Source organism: Carettochelys insculpta, chromosome 21 (assembly GCF_033958435.1).
Source record: "Carettochelys insculpta isolate YL-2023 chromosome 21, ASM3395843v1, whole genome shotgun sequence".
Classification (NCBI taxonomy): Eukaryota; Metazoa; Chordata; order Testudines; family Carettochelyidae; genus Carettochelys; species Carettochelys insculpta.
The window spans coordinates 12,050,687-12,064,865 of record NC_134157.1 but is presented as its reverse complement, the minus strand read 5'-3'; the positions used below and the strand labels follow the sequence as shown (position 1 = coordinate 12,064,865).

Here is a 14,179-nt window from a genome sequence, read left to right as displayed (position 1 = left end):
GGGGTGGGGGGAAGGGGCAGGCATCAATTCTGCCTTAGTGCTACTATCCCAAACGCTTGAAAAAGGTGTGTTGTCTGAAACTGCATGGAAAAAATGAAGTTGGTCATTGTTGCCTCAATATCATCTTTGATATGGCTATTTCCAGTAGGGCACTATCAATATAGCCGTATCTCCAGATCTGAAGTGGGTCTGCCCCATGAAGGCACATCACCTAATAAATTATTTTGTTAGTCTTTAAAGTGCTACATAACTGCTTTGCTGTTTTGTTAAGATACAGACTAACACAGCTACCTCTCCGTTACTCTCATCTTTGAGGAAACAGAGCAGAGAGAAAAACAGGGACAGCAGGAAAAGCTGGATATCATGCCTCTGCCCCTCCCCTCATTTAGCAGGGATTTGTTTTTTTCTATGATCTAACACCCCACCAGGGGACTCAGTTATTTGTTCTGTGGGACACAGTTACAAGATTCCAATGTATATATTTCACCTCACTTTCTTATATTACCATTAACATAAGCAAGGAACGGAGGAGGATTAAGAGTTAAGCTCTCCAGTCACACATACCTGACAGAACACATCTTGGCAGGGGTTTAAGCATCACAAGGGAACAAATTTTGGGAAAGCAGACACCTTAGTACACAGCTGCCAGTGATGCAGGGGTTTTCTGACTGAGTATTAAGACTGTTAAAAACAATATAATAACCATGGACAAGCTCGGGTAACACTGAACTCAACTATAGTGCCTTCTTGTCTGTCACTCACAAGCTTTCATGGGGCTCCCAGCATCATACTCTGTTCTAGGTGTAAAGGAGAAGCTGAAAATAGCTGGAAACCAGCTAAGATCAGGAGTGCTAAAGCACTGGTCTTTCAGCCACTCTGAAGGAAACAACCAAATATTAGAAAGATGTGGGAGACAGGGACCCAGCTCCTGGATACCTTCACCCAGTGAAGACGCCTGTAAGAGAAGAGTATTTTCTCAGAGGGTCTCTATTACTGGTGCTAAGGGAGTGAGAATTAAAATACAACAGGGATTGGGGGGGCGTGGGGAGGAGTCCCTAGTGGCACGTTGGAAACATTCCTGATAGATGGAGCATGTAAGCGATCCATATCTGAATTTAAGCTTGCATTTTAGAAGAGTTTTCAAACCAGAAAGCTGAAAGGCAGACCTTCCCCGTGTAAACCGATACAGCACTGTTTTCCTGAGTTTGCAGGCAGAGGACTCCAGTGCCTGGTTTGCAGTTCATAGCTTTCCAGAGCAATAAGTAGTAATATGTCAGTTTTGACTTGTTGCTACTTGGGAGAGCCACCAGCCGGAGCTGTGGGCCCTATTGGATCACATTTGAAGGGCAAATTCTAGTAAAGGTGGTAGAGTAATATATTACCCCCTACAACTCAGGTGGCTTTGGGATGGGAAGAATTGGGCAAAAAGGCAAAATTTCTCCATTAAGCAGCCAGAGTAGGGAAAGTTTTCAGATTTAGACACACCTACTAGCCAGATGCCCATGCTAAAAATTAATCCTGTATGCATGGTTCCAGAACAGCATCACTGTGGGAATCAAACCTACACTTCCTTCCCCGGTAGCTAACAGGCTTTATAGTTGGGTGTTTACCTGGACTTCCTGGGCATCCACGCTTACCCTCTTTTGTATCAGCCTCTGGTTACTAGTTTCATCCTCCAAATTAAAATATGTCCAGGTACTCTCCAAGCACTTAGAACTTCACCTGTGACCCCTCGAAGGGAAGGATTTCCAATAAAAGCCCCTTAAGACGAAAGGAATGCGTTCTGGAAGTTCAGTGGCCAGAGCCACAGTTACACAAACCAATAAGCTGCTGAAGTCCAAACACAGGGAGCAGTAATTTGGGGGATGCAAACGAGGCAGGGAAGGAGCAGCTGCCGTGTACTGTTAGGATGAGACCCTAAGAAGCACTGGCTCGTATGTTGAGCTGTAGTGCACCAGCTGAGCATAGCAGATGAGTGTCTAGATGAATGGGCTAAATCTGAAGTGATCTTATTAGGAATAAAGGGTTATGAATGCGATAGTGAGAGACTGGGAACTTCACATTTTCATGTCCTAGATGCCAGGTACTAGTCAGAGCAGGGGCCAAGAAGTTTTAAGTTCTAGTTTTGGCTCTGTTGCCAGATTGCAGTGACAACTTTGGCAAGTCACTCCATCTGTGCCTCACTGTCACCCTTATGAAAACTACAGCAGCCGTTCTGAGCCAGGGGTTGGTGTACCCCTGGGGGACACCGAACTGTTCCAAAGGGCACATTAGATCATCTAGATAGATGCCTACTTTTAGAACAGGCAACATAAAACACAAGCACAGTCAGTGCAAACTAAAATTTCATACTGACTTGTTTATACTGCTCTATTGTACATACTTTTCTGGATATATATTTATATACAGTAAACATCCAATTTACACCAAAGTTGCATCCTGGCCAACCTCCACGTAAATGAAATTTTGCATAAATTCGGCCGGGGGGAGATCCCTGGAATTCCCCTGGCTGGGGGAACCCAGTGGCTGGAACTTCTGCTCCAGCTGGCAGCCTGCTCCCACTGCAGGTGAGCAGGCAGGGGCCAGGTTGGGGTGCTTTCTGCTCTAGCCACCGGCCACAAGGAGCAGCCATGGCACCCCTGCCATCCCCCAGCCCCGGCATGGCTCAGCCCCAGGTCTGCTCTGGCAGTGGCAACTCCAGCCATGATGATGGAGCCCCAGGCAGCTCCAGCCACAGCGTGGCTTGGTCCTGGGAAATTCCAGCTATGCCTGCCCCTTTCTGCCCCAGCGTTGCAGTGCCAGGCAGCCTCAAGGCAGGAGCTCCCTCCTAAGGAGCCCCTGAGACAGCCAGCAGTGCGGGGATAAGCGGCAACATGGGGTACAGGAAAGTAGGGTCCTCCCACACTGAACTCACGTTAATATAAAAATGCATAAGTCAAGTACATGCAAAGTGTGGGTCTACTGCATCAATTGATTACATAGTAGAAATAAGAAAGCAAACAAACAATTTCAGTATTAGTGTGTTCAGACACATCTATTTTATGTCTGATTTTGTAAGCCAGTAGTTTAAGTGAGAAGAAATTTGAGGGGTACACAAGACAAAAGTCAGATTCCTGAAAGAGGTACCTATTGAGAGTCACTGAAATAGGGCTATCTACATCCCACAGATAACAGAGTCCTAATGTACAGTTTGCAAAGCACTGTGGTGCTCAGATGAAAAAACACTAGATTACTACCAAGTCTAGTACAAGGAGAGAGCTAAGTTTCTCTTGGCTCCCTCCCACCAAATACACCTAAAAACTTGACTAAGTTTAGTATGAAAAAGGTTCCCAAATTACAGTCCTGGAAATTGAAGCCCTTTATTTATAAACAGAATAGACAGGAAATGTATTATCACTTGGATTCCATTCTTGGATTTTCTGCTGAGACTGAACACTTCCTAGCAAAGTCTTTGGCCACTGCTAGCTCATTTTCTCTCCACATCCTAAACAAAGCAGGATGCTTACTTTCTGGTTTAGGATTCAGGCTGTATTAGGCCGGGGAAGCTTGTGAAAAAGTTCCGTTGTGATGAGCCAGAACTTAAATTACAGGCCGCACGCCGAGCAGATGGGGGCAGGGAGGAGAGGAAATAAAAAGAACGTATCAAGGACTTTTCACACAGACCCGCTCCCTCATCCCACTCCCAGAAAACAGAACAGAACTCACATGGAGAATCCTTTACACCATAATCCCACTGATGCCTCACACAAAAGAAAGTTCTGTGCTTAAAGAGTTGAAAGAAGACAAACATCTGGAGAAAGGAGAAGCTTAAATATCAGCCACCCACCTCTGCTGGCACGTAACTAACTCTCCAACAGGGCTGGGCTTCTTAAACCTGCCTCCACTAGTGGGAAACCATCGCTTCATTTCTAGGTGATTCATTAAATCTATTTTATAAAGATTAATGGCCCACCACTAACAGTCATGGTTCACCCCCAGGCCTGCCAAAAGGAGGGGCAAAGGGGGCAACTGCTCCAGGGCCATGTATTTCAAAAGGGGCCTGGAGCTCCAGCCACTGCCACAGCAGCAGCTGCCGCCAGAGCTCTAGACCCTTTTGAAATGCTGTGGCAGTCCTGCTGTGCTACTTCATGCAGCTCTGTGGGGAGGGGGCCAGGGCTGACTGCTATAGGCCCTACCCCTTTTAGGGCACAGAGCTAAGACCCCTTCCATCTTGCCCCCAGGCCTGTGGTGGTTGTCAACCCCACAGCTTACCCAAGTTTCCAGGCTTTCTAGGAGTTTCTGATGGTGACCTTACAAGTACACAACCCTCCACTACCTTCTGTAGCAGGCAGCATTCAGAGATTGCAGATCAACACTAAGCAATCATTAAATGCTTAGTGGTCATCACAAAAGGACTTAGAGCACACATGGTCATTAATTGATGGTTCTGTTAGAATGCAGTGTAGGGGCCTATTTCATTTCCCCTGCTCTCTGTTGTCACATGTAATTAAAACAAACTTGTGTTAAGAGGGGGTTGCATACAATCCAGGGGTGAGAGGATAAAGCCATTGGTCAACCACGTCTGCCCCACCCACTGAAGACTTTCCCTGGTACAATGCCCAGTGACAGGATTGACGTCCCATGTAGAGCAGGAGGTACTAACTGCCTAGTACTTCCTTTTGGTGGACTTCCAAGAAATCCACTAGAAGCAGGGAGAGCTCATCTCAGGAACTTATGATCCAATTGTTGGTTCCAGGATTCCAGTGCCCATCAAGACTAAGCTAATGTCAGCAACACAGGAATTTTATCATCTCTTACAGCAGCAAGCTAGCCATACCAGAATCATCACTTTGGCCTGCTTTGAGGGAATGCAGGGTGGCAAGAAGCAGGCACACTGAACTCAAGAAAAAAGCATGTCAGGGTTCCTGCAATAACTCTGCTAGCTGCATGGGGTAGAAAAAGTCTCAGTTCACATCCTGTAATTCCTAATGAGTTAAGAAACAGCATGATTGAAAGTATGTTGAGCTTGTCTCAGGTTATGGTCTAGTAAAATTTTGTGTGAACAAGTGAATCCTCAGTTAGGTGAAGGCAGGAAATATCCTATCTTCAGTTATGCTACATAATTGCTACTAGAAATCAGACACTCCACTCCCTCCCTCAGAAGCAGGGCAAGTCCCAAAAGGTGCTAGACAAAGAATTAAAAGTGATTTTATATCAGCTAGTATCTGCTGTGTACCATTGTCAGGTTCTCAACATCTGGAGCTAGAAAACATAATATATCATGAACTAGAGAACATAGCAGTGAGTTCTCCCAGCTTCCTGTGACAATAAGTAAGATTTGTATGCTGGAGACAACCTGGGGATACAAGTTTTTAGCCTCCATTTTGCCTGACAAACCCCATTGTGTTTCAAGTGTTCTACTCATTAGTGTCATCATGCTGCAAGTCATGTTGAATTGCACCTCTTTTCTGGATTTGAGCCTCCATTTTGCAGCCCGGGTTTGATGCATAGTAGACCAGCTACAAGAAGTTATGACATGGCCATCAAGGACCAAAGTTGAAATACCTCCCTGGCCCCATTGGAACAATGGGACTTCTACCAGTAAGATCATTGACTTTGAATGGCATTACTTAGAAGCTGAGGGGGGAGCTAAAGCCTGGAAGCACATGGAAAAAAAAGAGAGGGACAGATTTAAAACAGGGGACACTGTTTTAAAGGAGAGGGAAGCCAGGAAGAGCTGCCTCACCTGAGCATGATGATCAAACTCAGGACATAAAGGGAAGAATGAGATCAGACCTGAAGGCTGCATTCAGGACTTATTTTTCCAATATCTATAGCTCTGTAGAATGATTTTTTTTAAACACAAAGCAGGACTTTGCTAAGCCCTGTTTGGTGGTCTCCAGCCATACTGTCCTTAAAGTGGGGTGGCAGGAAGCTCCATGGGAATTTAATATAAGTTGCTAGGCGATCAAGAGAGCTGGAACGCTGGTTTCAGAGTCTAAAGCAAATAGACTGTCATCTCTCTGCCCAAGAAGGGTGTGAGATGACATGGGGGCTGCACATAGGAGAGTACCGGAGAGACCCAGCGCTAGGATGAGTGACTAGTCACCACTAGTGTTTGCTGAAAGCTGAGCACTTGGTACTCTGCTGATGAGCTATTCAGCACCTGAATTTCTCCTGTGCAGCAGCCCAGAGCCTCTCATAGCAGCCAACATGCATTTCTACTTGTGGTGAACACCTGCACATGCCTTGGGGCACATTAATTTTCTTCATCCATGGGCAGAATAAATTTTGAGGGAACACTAGTCACCACCCAGACCTGGAGGCTTAGGAGCACATGGAATCCAGCAGTTGGGTCCACTCAGGCATTTTTCCAGAGAGGGAGAGTGGGGCAGGTTCAGACCATAACACTCAGGAAACATAGCTAGAAAGGGTCTGAGTGTAAACACCATCAGCTTCTCTTCTCATGCACATGAAGACTGTCAATATAAATGCCCCAGGCCACACCAGAATCCACACAACAGAACCTTGACAGCCTCAATTGGGAGAAGAGATTAAGGATTTAAGTACAGGTTTTAGTTACCTCACTAGAAATGGGGAAGGGGTAAACATCAGGTGACAAATCTAGTGAAGCAGGATGGGTGTCCCATCCCTATACATTTCCCATTACAGAATCTTCTAAGAACCCAGAACAGGAGCACCCACATCCTTGTGAACTCTGCAGAGGGAGGTTAAAGGAAGCAGACCAGTGACCTCTAGAAAGTTAGCTTAAGTCAAATTAGTCTTTCACCATGTTTGCACACGCAGCTGGTTTAGACCTGCTCAATGTCTAATCTTTCACATAACAGAAACAAAAAAAAAAAACCATTTGATTATAGAATTATATGCAAAGCAGGCTGCACACTGGAGAAGGAAATAAAAATCTTAAAAAGGTTAATCTGCCTCAAAGCTTTTTTGTTTTTGTTTTTTTAATTCTTCAGAGTACTGCAGCATTCTCCTGTCACCCCAGTAACCTTTTTCAAAGGAATGGACTACATCTTTGAAGGATCCAACCACATAAGTTGAATGGGCAGAAAACACGTACCTCACAGACTGTCATCAGGATATGTGGCTCTTCTGCTTCTACCAGGATAGGGGAAAGGCTGCATCCTCTCTTAAATATAAGCACTCCACAAGACGAAGGATCCACATTCCAGCCCACAAATTCACCTCTTCTAGGGTCCCTACATCATCCATGGCCTCCAAATGTTGATGCAAGAGCACCTTTTGCTATGGAATCCGTTAGCGCTCACAAATTCATCAGGTTCTCTATTCTAACCAGTCAGCTGTGAGAACAAGAGAGCCTTTCATTTATTAAAAGGTTTAGAATTATTATTAACAACTGACCACGTCCCTGTCTATGACATGCAGCAGATTCACAGAACTGTAGGGATAGTGCTATACAGGTAGCTATGATAGATATGGGGTTAAGGGAAAGATGGATTTTCACAACCAGTGTGACATACCACTGTGATCACTGCAGATGTGTGTGTCACCAAATGCCATTGTCCTCTCTTATCCAGAGACATACAGAAGTCGTTTACTGTGGAGCGCAAGAGCTGGGATGCCTTGGGCATGACTATTGCACATTGGAGAGTAGAGTTAATATCAAAACACCACAGCACACCTGAAGCGCTGGGTTTCCTGGCCATATGAAGCAGCCTAGATTCAAGCTAACAAAAAAAAAAAAACACAACAAGGTTGTAGAGAGCAGAGATCATGCCTGCAGGAGCACAAACAGTTTGAGATTAAGATGACTCCTAGAATTCATCAGCCTGGAACTAGAAAACCTAGTAAAGACAAACGAAAGCTGACTTACTGCCAGGACACAAGCTGCTGAAGTTAATAGCCAACCAGATCACAAAAGTGAATGAGAGGTGCCGTTTCTGTTTTAAGGGCATCATTTTGGGAGAGCTGTGCATACCTGGATGCTGCTTGCTCTTTCTTCCATTCCCCATAATGAGGAACAAGAGGAACATACACAACTTCCATGCATGCCTCTCACTCCTGGCTGGGGAGGAGGCAAAGGAGTAATTCACACAAACTGTGTATTTTCACTTTGCTCTCTGATAAGCCAAGGAACAGGTAGACAAGCAAGCAGGATCCTGGTATGCATGGCTGTTGGCATTCCCTACCCCGCTGCATCTTCCTGAAATGGCTCCCTTGCTCTGCTTTCCTTGGATGATGTGCTATCTTGGCTCACTAGTTTGCTGAGCGTCTTATCTGAGCCTTCACTTAGCCAGATTCACGCCCCACTTATAACTATGCAAGTGCAGGAAAAATACTGTGTGAATACAGACAGGGAGCCAGAATGCTGGTGGATGGGTACCCTTAGATTTCCTAGGCTCTCTTCCAGGATCCCTTAAATCCAGGGAAGTCCTCTCTCTTAAAGGATGCAGTATGCAATATATGAACCCAGCCTGTACTGCAGTCTTATTTGCCTACTTGCCCTTGCATCATTCAGTTCCATCTTCAACCCATATTGAATATTCTCAATACAAGGTGCCCTCCTCCCAAAACAGGCGGGAAAGCAGAAGTGAATCATCCCATAGGATTCCTTACCTCCAAGAAGAGAAACAGGGGTATAAAGATTGGTTCAGACTCAGGCAAGACAGGAAGATGCAGGACAGGAACTTATTCCTCTTAACAGCACAGCTCTTTCTGCTGGTGAGCCAGACATTACAAAGTCTTAGCAGAGCACAGCTTCTCTTCCCTCTCCTCCTTTCTACCCTCCTCTCCTGAAATCCTGACAACAGCACAAAGCTCCTTTTGTTCAGACATCCGAGTTCAATTTAAAAGACTCCTCCAGCCAGAAGCAGAATTGGGAGATTTCTCAACGCCACATGTTTAGTTGGCCCAGAATTAAAGGAAAAAAGGAGCTGGAAGCCGCTCCGTTTCCAGTCATCTTTCAGAAAAGCTTTCCGAGAGCAGGCTAGAAGAGAACCCCAGCTGGAGAAGCCTGAAAACTGGCAACAGAAGAGACCAGCTAAAGATAGGTCTACAACACTACTGAGTTTCATCATCAAAACTGCCTTTTGGTGAAAAAAAAATGAGAGCAGCATTCACACTGCAGTGCAACTTCCGTCACGAAAAATGCCCAGTTTCAGGGACAAAACTTCTGCCCATGAAAGACTTTTCTGCTTTCCCCTCCCTCTCTTTACTGTTGACAGAGCCAGTGCAGACTGGTTTGTCTGGTCAACAGCGGTGGCTTCCACAAGTATCCCACAATGCCTGCCCTGATGGCTCTGCGCAGTGTTTTGATCTCTGCCACCCTGTAGGCAGGCACGCCTCCCCTGTCAAAGCTCTGGGAAGTATCCAACAGCTCAGTGGGCTGCTTCCTTTGGGGAACAAAGAGCAAATCACTGGACTGCTCCTGTTCTGCCTTGCAATATGACGGGGCGGCCAATAATTTAATTGGGGGCAGGGGTTCATGCCAAGATTTTGACAAGTGGTCAAGGGTCACACTTTTCTTTGGAAGTGTGTAAGGTCTGGGATGGAGGTTGGGTGCAGAAGGGAGCTTGGGATAAGGGACTAGGGTGTGAGGTCTGGGAGGGAGTTTGGGTGAAGGTGTGGGAAGGGACATGTGAAGGATCTGGAAGGGACATGTAACCTGTTGTGTGTGGGGGATGCAGAGGGTTTAGGTACAGCAGGGGGTACAGGATGGGGGTGGGGGCTTGGATGCAGGAGAGGATTCTCACTTGGGACATGGGGATGCAGAAGATTTAGGTGGTGACATGAGGCAGGCAGTTAGGGAGCAGGAGGGCTGGGTGCCAGAGGCAGGCTCTGGCCGGATGCTTACCTAGGCAGTTCTTGGCCAGCAGCATGCCAGGATACTGGGGCAGATCCTTGCCTGCCACAGCCCCAGGCTGCTCTAAATCAGTGTTTCTTAAACTATATTCCGTGGAATACGTTTGTGAACAGCTTGCAGGTGTGCCATGAGCGTCAGACACTTTTGATATCATACACTGATGGCATACACTTCGTTATTAAAACCAAATACAATGTTACTTCTTCATTATTATGACACCTGATTAAATTACTTAATTTTGTTTTTGCTGTATATGTTGCTGTTAGTGTTTTTTTGGCCTGACAACAGGTTGTTTTGAAGAAAGTTTTCAAAAAAGTGTTCTGCACAAAAATATTATTGTTTGGTGTTCCCTGGTCTCAAAAAGTTTAAGCAGCAGTGCTCTGAATTGCTGGCTAACTACCATGGACCTCTCTACGTCATGCAGGGGTGGGGAAAGGGAGAGACTTTGTGCACTGCTCCTACACCTAAGGGTTTGGAGCTGCATGCAAAAAATGTCTCCCTCCCTTCCGCCCCCCCAGGGGCATGTGACATCCAGAGGCACATAGAGGGAACCACCAGAAGTTTTGAGCAGCCTGGGGTCTCGGTGGGGCAGGCTGCGGGTCAGATCAAAGATTTGGTGGGCTGGAATCTTGCCCACCCCCTGCATTAGAAACAGCAGCAGCCAGAGTGCTGCTGCAGGGGGAGGCAGACAAGTCACTATATTGCATTGACATCCCACAGCAACAAGAGCCCACTGAGCCACCCACAGTGCATCTCTCTTCACCGGAGGAGGCTGTGGGAGAACTCAGCAGGAATACCAAGATGTGCAGGGATCAGGTCTGCCTTCCCACAACACTGCACTGCGGGATACACACTCACAGTGCATTGCCCACTCTGTCTAGGATGGTGCCCCCAATGTGCACATGATTTGTCAACAGAGGGAACAAGTGCGAACATTCTCTGGCCTTTTCTGTTGCGTTGACTTTTGGATGTTGACATGAGTTGCATAAAAAAGTTATTAGTGTAGACATACCCTAAGTAACTCAATCCATCCAGCCTCAGGGCACTTTAAAAAGCCAAGTTTGCTGAAAGCAGCAGGTAAGAATAACCCACCTGCCCGCCCCCCTGCTCAACTTCCAAGTGAAATAAGACAATTCCCATAACAACACAAGTTCTTCAGAAGACACCTTATCACCCTTCATTTGGCAAACATGAGAGCCTTAAAATGGGCCATTTAGAATCAGAACTACTCCATTCCAAAGAGTTAGCCTTAAGCCAACAGCAAGGAAGCACAAGCATTCGCAGCAAATCAACTTTCTACTTGAAAATTCTGATCTTCCCTTTGAGAAGGATACCAGCTGCCAAATTTGACCTCACAATGATATTAGCTAACCCCTCTGATTTACATTTTACACACTGTTACCTACAGCAATGCAAACCAACCAGCTTACAATGCAGCATTCATATTCCCAGCCACGTAATCACCATTTCTGAATCACAGAGATAAACTGCTCTTAGCAAGCAGTGGCTGCTGATGCAATGCGAGCATTTTTCACAGGAGTCCCAGTGCCAAGGAAAGCCCACATACTGATAAACCAAATGAATAGATTCTCATGTAGCTACTCACTGATGGCGTGGAACATTCATCAGTTCCTCAGTTGCTGATGCAGCAGGTAGGAAAGAGGATAAAGGACAAGTTGTCTTTTCTTGTAGGACTTCTGGAAAGGGGAGAAATAATCCCAATCCATACTCAGAGCTCAAATCTACACACAGCGTTTGCTTAAGTGGTTCAGCAGGGCAGATACCTTCTAGGAGGCAACCCTGGCAGCAACTACCTGCTCCAGCAAGATGTGACTGCTCATGTTGACTCAGCACATAAGCAAGCCTGCCCTGACAAGTGCAGGGATGAACATCTGCAGGAGACCAGTGCAAACTTCAGATTGGATCTCTAATCTCATGACGTGATTTATGATTTTCAGTGGCATTCCACGGCATCCTACAAGGAAACGAGCCAGGGAATTTGGAGTTATCACTGCAGTGCACACTGGGGCAACAATCCTAATGTCAGCGTGACGCAGAGCTGCACAAACAAGGGTGACTTATGATGATTTACCAGAATGATGCAAGCCGAACAGGCAAGTGTTAGACAGTGAGAGCTCATGAATGTATAAATCGGTGACAGAAATAGACTATCCAGATCTAGTCTTTTCTTTCAGCTATGGGGAGTACAAGTGCTTCAGTGACAGTGGAATTTTTCAACCCTCGACACGTACTTTTATAGTGGCGTGATTTCTGCATTAGAGTCTTTCAAGCGCCAGAGAGAAGTTTTAATGTAAACCTATCAATAAATTCAGAGCAAGAGTCACAAGGTTTTATTTCCATCTTTCATACAAATCATACACCCAAGAAGCAGGTAGAGCAAACTGGGACTGATGTGTTGTAAACCCACGCTTAAACATGCCAGGCACGTGGCAACTCGTACTGTTCAGGTAGCTAGACAACCCTTAAGTTTCCCTTTCCGGGCCACTCTTAAGTGAATGAAGAAGACTGGCACTCTGGGAGTAGCTTCTAGGGAAAAGGGACAGGATCACTAAATTGGACTACGAAGCCTTGAGTATCAAACTTTGAGTTGGCATTTCCCTAAGCAGTCACTGAATGAGACTATTCAAATCACATAGTTTAACCATGGAGGAGATGAATGCAGTGAGAAACAAAGCAAGTGTGCAACAGCTTTTTAAAAACTAGAAACAGAGGAAACCCAAGCAAAAAAACCTCTTCTGGTTGACAGAGAACATCACCAAAGATCTAGTCATGATGGATAACCAATGAACCCAAGAAAGGCAACAGGCAAAGGCAGACAGCAGCAGGAGGGGGGGCGGGGGGGGGGAAAAAACAAAAAAAACAAAAAACCACACACACCAGCACCAAATATGCTGTGGTATATAAACTCAGTCTTTCAAAAAAGCATAATCACGAGAATCACCCATTTGTCTTACAAGTCTCGTATTCAGGATATGGATGTTCCAGAACACAGACTCTGGAAGTATTCTAAATGCAGCAATCAACCCATGAAGTTCAGGATATCACCATACCTGTCCTCATTAGCAAGAAAGTATCAGAGTTCTGAACTGCCCCCCATGGATCACCCAGCAGCCAGTGAGGACAAAGGGAACATTTTGCCAGGGCCAGTATCTGTGCTTTGCTGTTTAAGATTCCCAGAGAGCTTGAAAGGCTCTACCTTCTTCCTATAAAGACAGGCTGTCCTATCTCAGAGCTGAGAACAATTTGTATCTACTGAGCTGCACTGCAGGCTTATTTGGAGAGATGATATGCAGTCAAGGGGCTCACCACACTGCTTCTAAAAATCCCTTCTTTCAGGTACTAGCTGAGCTCGTGGTCTGCATCTGCCTCATGTTTTCAAAAGAAGAAAACCTACTTTGCAATTTCTACAAACTTTACTGCCTATGCTGTAGTGCTCCCTCCCCAGTGTCGCTTTGTATCCGTTTCTTTGTCCACCATTTATGCTTGAGCATCTCTAGAACCCTGCACAGATATAAAAAAAATGTGGATCCACAGCTGAGCTACATTTGCCAGGCTCAACTCCTCATCCGATCCACAATCCACATTTTGCTTTTATCTGTACAACAAATCTGGAAGGGAGGAAGCAGTGTCATGCAGGGAAGATGCAGGCAGCACTAAAGCAGGGACTGGTGGTATGGCGCTCCAGAGGTTAGTGCTAACCAGGCAGGCCGAGGCAGGGGGCGGTATCTGGACAGGGCTAGCACTCAGCCCCTCCTGCAGGGAGATTAAGGATAGAGTTTCTTCTATCTTTTCCCTGACAGCAGTGCACAGGTATGCCCTGGATCCCCCTCTCTGGCAAAGAGATGGGGGCAAGTCCTGCACAGGTATCTGCTTCATTATCCGCAGATGCAAAGTGGGCATCCACAGATGTGGAGCTCTAAACATCACCCCCTAAACACCAAACCAATTCTCTTAATTCAGTGCCCTTCAAACAAAATCTGTTCACAGAGTCCAAAAAGCCAATGAAGCATGATAAGAAAGCAAGCTCGGCAAGAACCGGACGACATGCTGGACACCCCATAATTTGCTCATCTGAGCTATACTGTAATTTACTGGCCAATTCTTCACACTCATGGATTTTTCGTCCATCAAGCACACAGAGGGCTCGATATAGCTATTTGCCCTTTGTTAGATGGTTTTAGCCCATAATCCAGAACATGGTTATCACAACCTCAGTCTGTAGCAGGATTAATTAAGCAACAGTTTAAATGCAGCTTATCACTAACAATTAAACATAAGGACAAAGGACTTTGAGTGCCATGATGGTATTTATGTTCTATTAAGAAAGATGCT

General features: G+C 45.8%; 2 protein-coding genes across 4 annotated transcripts in view; one reads left to right on the top strand and one right to left on the bottom strand.

The window, feature by feature from the left end:
* Positions 1–12,102, top strand: part of DOLK (dolichol kinase) — a 62,356-nt gene extending 50,254 nt beyond the window's left edge. For 2 of the 3 annotated variants that reach the window (XR_012648374.1, XR_012648375.1), the window contains exon 7: positions 6,960–9,536. The gene's annotated coding sequence lies outside the window, so the exon portion shown is untranslated. Of the gene's footprint in view, positions 1–6,959; positions 9,537–11,784 lie in introns of those variants that run through there. The other variant, XR_012648377.1, reaches the window with a different exon arrangement.
* LRRC8A (leucine rich repeat containing 8 VRAC subunit A) overlaps positions 1–14,179 on the bottom strand; it is a 32,400-nt gene that overhangs the window by 13,397 nt on the left and 4,824 nt on the right. The gene's annotated exons all lie outside the window — the stretch shown is intronic.